The sequence below is a fragment of the Euprymna scolopes genome, chromosome 14 (genome assembly GCF_053919585.1).
Source record: "Euprymna scolopes isolate OS-2025 chromosome 14, ASM5391958v1, whole genome shotgun sequence".
Classification (NCBI taxonomy): domain Eukaryota; kingdom Metazoa; phylum Mollusca; class Cephalopoda; order Sepiida; family Sepiolidae; genus Euprymna; species Euprymna scolopes.
Window position 1 is genome coordinate 57,439,933 of NC_136495.1, and position 8,285 is coordinate 57,448,217.

General features: G+C 35.2%; 1 pseudogene; it reads right to left on the bottom strand.

Moving 5' to 3' along the window:
• Positions 1 to 558: 558 nt before the first annotated feature.
• Positions 559 to 677, bottom strand: LOC145293431 (5S ribosomal RNA; annotated as a pseudogene).
• Between the last annotated feature and the right edge of the window lie 7,608 nt (positions 678 to 8,285).

An 8,285-nucleotide genomic window follows, 5' to 3' on the forward strand; every position in this document is an offset into this window, starting at 1 on the left:
GAAAAAGTTTATATCCTATTTCCCCGATGACATTTTCTTGCGATTATGCTTCGTAGGCACAAAATCATTTTTCCCTTTCCAGTAAAAGAAAGTCCTTATCAAGATACATTTCTAACCCGCCGAAGATCATAAATTTATTAGAATTTTTACTAGAATATCTTGTCTTTTTCTTTTTCAGTGTAAACAACTAGTCATTTTACTTTTCTAAGTTTAATCTTGACCATTTTACTTTTCATGTTCGCATTTTTCTATATAATCCATGATTTTCCCAGGCTGTGCTTTGAAATAATGTTTTCTTTTTTGTATTCAATACCATAACAACCGAAACGTTATGAGAACAACACTTAAAATAAGAACGGTAGTCCGAAAAATCTGAATAATATATGTGTGTGCTGTCAGCACCAACCTTATTCAGGGTTTAACCGGCTTCCTCCGAAAGAGAAAGTTTCATGGGAGTATGAAATTAACAAGCGGTTCCCAGTCGCATGTATATCCCCGTTAAGGGAAATGACGACGTTAGGTTTTTGAAAATTTTGCAGGGAGGTGTTGACGTCCTCCTACTTACAGCACCTGGACTTCCCAAATTGGTCACCCATTTTAGTAATGACCAGGCTCAACGTTGCTTAACTTCGATGATCTGACGGGAACCGGTGTGTCAATGTGATTATGCCGTATTAAAAGTATTTAAAAGTATCTAAATAATATATGCAATATATACAATTATCAAACAATTAAGAATTTCTTTTTAAAAAATCACTTTAACATTATATATAAATTCTTAATGCTGCAATATTTTAAGTTACAAATGTATTGTATTTTGTTTTTATTGAAATATCTTGTCTTTTTCTTTTCCAGTTTTAACAACTAGTCATTTTACTTTAACCTTAAGCATATTTCTTTCTATGCTCTCATTCTTCTATGAATTCCATATTTTTTTCATTTTTCTATGTAATATAGATAAATAGATAGCTAGATATGAAATGGGTATATATAGGCAACATTTTTTTCATTCAAGCAGACATTATTAAATACTAGCGGGGGTACCCGGCGTTGCCCGAGTGTTTGTTTCCGGGACGGGGGGGAGTTTTAAAAAATGTTATGGTAGGTAAGTAGGAAGGATCAAATCCGGAGTCATGAGTAAAAGTAGGAAAATAAAGTGTGAAAAAAACAAAAACATCTGCAACGTTAACAGTTCGGTCACCAAGAAAAGTCCATTCCAGTTGTTTAGGAAAAAAAAAAAAAAAAAAAAAACGACTACGGTAGGTCGGCGCGAACGTGAAAATATAATGTGAATTGTCCAGCACGCTAACCACTACGCTACAGAGCACTGCAGCTTAGTTTAGTGATTTTAAATAACTTCACATGAAAGAACTACGAAGCCAAACCGGTGTTCTCTTCTCAACTGTTCCTTGTGAACGATCCCCAAACGGTGTTAAGTGGTGGCAGGGGGAGGAGGAATTTATTAGAGAGAAAATATTTTACCACTTCCATTGATCTTAACCGATTTTGGCCGTGACTTCTCAGCAGAAAAAGTATAGAAATCTAAGATTATCGAGGAAATTGAGAAATAATAAGCCTATAACACACCTCATATATTGTTCTGCCGTTTGTGCATATTATATTTGCATGAAATATCTTGATTTTTAATCCTATTAATGTCAAAATCAGACGCGAAAAAATGAGTTCATTTTATTTATATATATATATATATATATATATATAAGATAGAAGAAAGAAGAAAAGAAGAAGAAGATAGAAGAAGAGAAGACAACGGAGATAGTTTGCTTGAGATTCTTCTTTATTTTTTTTCGATTTTCCGTATAATCTTTTTATATCAAGATCGAAAATATTAATGAAAATCCCATAGCTATCACGAACGCTTTCGATCTGATTGTGAATCATCTTCGGGTGAAATTGATGGAGGTAAAACTGAATTGGAGCGAAAATGGAAAGTGAAAAGTAAAATGCACAGTAAATTGTATCGAGTGATATTAGGTTTAAAGTATAGAAAAGGCCGATTAACGTCGGTTAAAATCTAAGTGGATTAAATATCTGAATTTTTAAATCAACATTGGCCAATATTAGCAACGCGTATATATATATATAATTGCAGGCGGACAATAGATTGAAGCTCAGTCGAGCACACATCATGAAGAAATAGAGAGTAAAGATAGACATCTGTTAGGTGAAGAAGAGGCTGCAGGGATAAGAAAATAACGTGTCTTACTAGGATTCGAATCCGTTTTTGAATCTGTCAAGATAAGAGGGTACTAGGAGAAACTTTTTCTGTGACAACAGTACTCCATTTTAGAGCGTATTTGGCTCTCACACAGGTAGGGAATAGCATTGGAAGTGAAATACGTTCTGGGGCCGTAGAATGATTTAACTATTTTTCCAGAGATCTTGGAAACATAATAGATGTAAGTCATCTATGTCAGATCAGAACTAACACCAAATCAGCCGAGGAGGGGGGGGTAACAGAATGTTTATATATATATATATATATATATATATATATATATATATATATATATATATATAGTCATCCACATACAGTACTGTTTCGCTGTTTCACAGCTCATCAGTGCGGCTAGACAGGCAACTACCTCAAGCCAGGATTGAAACCCGACCGTTTATACGGCAGTCAAGGCTTCTAACCATTACGCTATTGGCGGCTGCTTGAACGAGTAGTGAGTTTAACGATGTTTTGATATCGTCCGAAATACCTCCGCTCGATTTGTTTACACAAAGAGCGTCGCTTATATGCTAATGGTAATTCGTTTTTCACTTCTCAATATGCTCAACTCAAGGTGAGGAGCACTATAGTCATCCACATACAGTACTGTTTCGCTGTTTCACAGCTCATCAGTATATATATATATATATATATATATATATATATATATATATATATATATATATATGTATATATATATATATATATAAGCATTTTTTCCTTCCCTCCTCGGCGGATTTGGTGTCTCCAAATAATTTTTTTTTTACTTTGTAAACATGCGCGACCACTTACAAACTCTAACCTTAACCCTAACCCTAACCACTTACAAACTCTAACCTTAACCCTAACCCTAACCACTTACAAACTCTAACCTTAACCCTAACCCTAACCACTTACAAACTCTAACCTTAAACCTAACCCTAACCACTTACAAACTCTCATGAGAAATAAAATGTAGTTCATAGACAAATTGTTTAGTCATATAACAAACCTTCTAGAACACAACTGCCTCAGTGTGGGGTCGAAACACTACCCCCTATACAACAGCCGAAACTTCGAACCCCTACGGCAGCTCGTTGTTGCGTAGTAGGTAGGTGTAATTACAATGACAAATGTTGTCAAACGCCGTATGCCCTATTTGTTTACACAAAGAACTTCGTATCATACGTTAGTGGCTGTTTGTTATGTCTGTATTACTAGGGCTATGACAAAAGAATATTCTTATCATTGTTTTGACTCTCGAGTATATATCCGACACAGTTAGACACAATTAATCAGCCGAGAACCACATCACTCTACATAAAAAAGCAGGTAAAACATCAACAGATACACACTCGAGAGTAAAAAACAATGAAAAGAACATGGTGTTGTCCCAGCCCTATTTATTATGTTCAACTTAAGAAAGGAAGTATTTGTAATCATCTACAGGCTGCCTCGCTGTATAAAACACCACAGCTCCTCATTTTTATACAAACACTTACACATTGGCATTTATTATAGATTTGAGGGTTAATGTTTCCTAAAAAGGGGTCATATGCTGTTGTCCTTACCACAATGCGCATTGAACTAATTGTCATAACCGAATCATACCAAAACCTTGTATTCAAAAATGCGTTGATATCATTTCTAAAACAATCGATGTGTTTATCTGCGTTCATGTACTTACGGCTATCTCCCCATCTATCCATATTGCAGTGTGACAGTCTTCAGCACCAGCGCGACCATACGTGTAACTAAGTCGGAATGTCTTCTTGCTGGGCACACACTCAACGACAATGTTTCTTTTTTTCTTTTTTCAATCGAGGACAACAGCATAAGGAGACGGAACACTAATCGAATCTATTATGGAAGCACATAACAGATAAATATTGTATGGTAAGAGCAAATTCAATTTTAGAAACTATCTTGTTTACAGGAGATAAGAACCAGAAGGCCACGTCTCCGGGCGATGCACGTATATGTGTATATGTGTATACACACTTCATATATATATATATATATATATATATATATATATATATATATATATATATATATATATATATATATATATATATATATATATATATATATAATGTATTTTGGAGGTAGATTGTTTCGGTGTATAAGCAGATAACGTGCAAATGTATGCATTAGCAGAGGCATCTATAACCGTATGTATTGATAACCGTTTTGTTTCTTGTTCGTTGTTTTCTTATTTGTTTAGATGGACTCATTGTTCATGCAAAGGTCATTATGAAAACTGAACTTTCTCACCTGTAATTGTAACCGCGCGATGATAATCTTATTTGGAATTTCACAAAAAAATAAAAACATATTCTTCAAATGGAACATCGCCAAAAAAAAACGTGTAAACATTTCAACAGATAAGATATTCACAAACAGTAAACGTTTATAAATTATTCGTACTAACCATCATGTTATAACGAATTTTCCAAGCGTGTTTTATCCAAGGAAATCTTCAGTTACATACCTGCATCTTATTATTAGTTGAACTGTATAGTACAATGTAACTGAAATACAAATAATGTTTTTTGTTTGTTTTTTGTATAATCTTACGAGCAAGAATAATTGTCACGTGTTTTGTTTTTTATATTCATGAAAAAGAATTTCAAATACTGTTTAGCGAATATACCCGGTGAATCAAGTACAAGAAAAATACAAACCATTGCACTTAAAAGGATGGCTAGAATCTTAAAAGATCTCGTGGTTGGAGTGTCTAACAGAGCGAGTGAATGTCTGGCAATAAAGAAATGACAAAATAAAAACATAAAATTGAAAAAATAAGTGAGAAAAAGGGGTTGGTAGGGAAATGTACACAGACAGACAGACAGACAATTATACATTTATATATATACAGACAGATTGCTCCCACAAGTCATTACATGATAAACAGCTGATTTTCATTTAAATCTGAGTGACATCAGACTTTCCTATATTTCCAGTATTCTATGCTTTTTTTTCGTCGTGTAGCATTAAGTGCTATCAAACAAACCTTAGCATCATTCCAGCTGAGGCCTAACATATCACTCAATAAGTTTCGGTGCCTGACAATTGCGAGAACGTTGGTTTTCACTGATCTGTGAGAGATTCTAGCTATGAAAATGTAGTATTACCAATCTTTACACGTAATCTCCTCAGCTATGTTTGCGTTTACAAACGCAACATGAAATCATGTTATATTGATCCTAACAGTCGGGAGCCCATAGCTAACGTCTGCAACAACTCAAAACAAACCGCAACGAAAGACCTGACCACTAGGAAAATGTCAATCGCAGCACGAACTGAAACCAATAGGCTATTCAGGCAGGCCAGTCAACAAGATCCAACAGACCATTAACACGACGCATCGACCTTCACCTGCGACGTCTGCAACCAACAAGGTAGATCGAAAATAGGCTTATTCAAATACAGAAGGCGATATTCAACCACAATCTTTTACAGGTGCGACCCCATAATCTTCTAGACTGACGGATACAAACAAAAATAAATCTCACAAAATGCCAATCAAAACAGTTGTAAACTATATCAAGTCCTTAACATTTTTTCAGTTTTAAAATTCACTAGAAAGTACTAAATAACCCCCATTTTAATATGTAAAATCTATAACTACACAAAATAACTAAATTGGCTTAAACATTTTAGAAACATAATGCTTATAATAGCCACCCCATATTGGATATAAGCGATAAAGATATCCTTAGTTTTGCATGTATATGATTTCCCTTTCTTTAAAGTGTATGATTTCTGTGCAAATCCCTAAATTGTATAATTTACAATAAACAAAAAAATACCTACGTTACTCACCCTGTTACCTTGATTACATATTCCATAATTCACAATGAAAGGTTCAATAGTTTAGAATTTTACCAAACATATACATATTATCGAAACCCGTACTCACGCTTAAATCCTTTTTTACAAGGGAGTGCCCACTTATCAAAGTCCGATGGCCACTCGAGGATAAAGATTAATGAGTGTTAGTTGGTCAGATTTTCACAGGCGGACAGTTCTAGGAAAGAAGATTTTTACATGGAATTTTTGCATGGAATTTGCGTTTAGATTTAGGCACTGACATAAATGGGGAAAATATTTGACAGTGGTTATAGCTAGACGAGTGTTTGTGGTGAAAGTTTTGCAGTAGAGCCATAGACTGGAGTTCAGTCGAGCACTTGTCATATTTCCATATATATAGATAAAGATAGACCCTTTCTGTGAGAAAGAGGTTGCAGGGATGAGAAAAGAACGCCACTTACTAGGATTCGAAGCCGTTTTGAACCCTGTCAAGGTAAGGTGGTACTATGAGCAACTTCTTTTATGGCAACAGTACTCCATTTTAGGATGTATTTAGCTCTTCTGCAGGAAGAGGATTGCGTCGGCAGTGAGATACGTTCTGGAGCGATAGAATGATTCAACTATTTTTTCAGAGATCTTAGAAACATATTGGATGTAAGTCATCTATTTTAGATCAGGACTGAAAACCAGACCCAGAAGCTTTTCAAAGTATGGTACTTCGAAAGGATAACCCGACCCTGTATTTCAATTGGAGTGTGGATCAAAGCGTTTGTGGTGAAATTATAGAAGCTTGGTTTTAGATGCGTTGAAATTAACCAGTCACCTTTAATTCTTTTGCTCCGCGCACTCAAAGTAGGAAGAGAGTGATTCAAAGAAAATTTTGTCATTGCTAGCCTTTGAGGTGTTGCCATATATGTTAGTGTAGTCAGCGTAAATGTCGAAGAAATCATTGATAATGACCAGGAAAAGATTTGAGCCCAGGATAAATCGTTCAGAAATGACAGGGTTGATGCCTTAAGCTCCAGGCTTCTACTCATCAACGACTCCTTGCATAAACCTATCAAGGGGAAAGTACTCGATGGTTGAAAAACATTTTCAGATATTTCATTGCTGGAAATCTCGTGAAGTATACATTAATGCCAAACTCTATCAAATGTAACGTTTCTGATTTTTTTAGAGGAGGATTGGTTATTTGGATTCATCGGGCTACTGTTCTCATCTTGAGTGTGATTTTCACAACGTTTTACCACAAGGGCCCGTGGCGCAGTGGTTAGAGTAATTGTAAAAATCAATTGTAAAAAGTGATAATCTCCTGGAAGTTGAAGGTTCAATTCTCAGTGTGGGCGATCAAGAAAATACAATTGCGAATTATTTAGGACCTCTATCCAGTCATGGCTGACGGAACAAAGCATGTTACTTCCGTGAAGTAAATAAAGGGTTCCATTCAAAATTCCATCCGAATTCCTGAGTTCGACAAAAACATTCCCGAAGAAAGAAGGTCGGAGATTACATCGATCAAAACGTTGTGAAATCACACTCAAGATAAGAACAGTGGTTCGATAAATCCAAATTATACGAATATCTATCAAATGTATTCGATATCTCAAGAGCTATTGCCCTAGATATATAAACTCACTGACCCTGTGTGAAATTACGGTCAGTAAAAGTAGATGTCACAGGACAGAAACTGTATTGTTTGTCACTGATGAAGCTGTTCTTGTTGAAGTGTTTGACAACTTTTTCTCTATATAACAGATTTAAGCAACTTACTGATGAAACACAGAAAGCTAATTGAGATGCGGAAAACTAATAACCAGTATACTGGGAAAACTAACGAGGTTTTACAAGCTGGTGGAAAACATTTCCCTTTAAGGCAGCGTTTGAACAGCTTTGCAAAAGCGAGACCTAGTTACTTTTGTAGCTTTTTTAAGTACTATGATTGGATTATGGTCATGCCACATTGAACACTGACGCCAGACAACTAATATGGCATGACAATAATCCAGTCTGGCGTCAATGTTCATGATAGGTTTACCAACATCATGGAAAATGCAGCTCGGGTTATTTTTGGTATTCAGAAGAAATTGAGGAGGTAGGTAGAGCTGATCGCACAGGGTTGAGTTTGATTCAAAGTTTTTGCTTAATAATTTGGCTTTGTCGGATGCTAATATCACTTCAGGACAGTTGATGAACATAATCGCTAAACTCTTAGAATGAAGAATCTTCCTTTTTTTTCTAAAATAGAGATGTATTA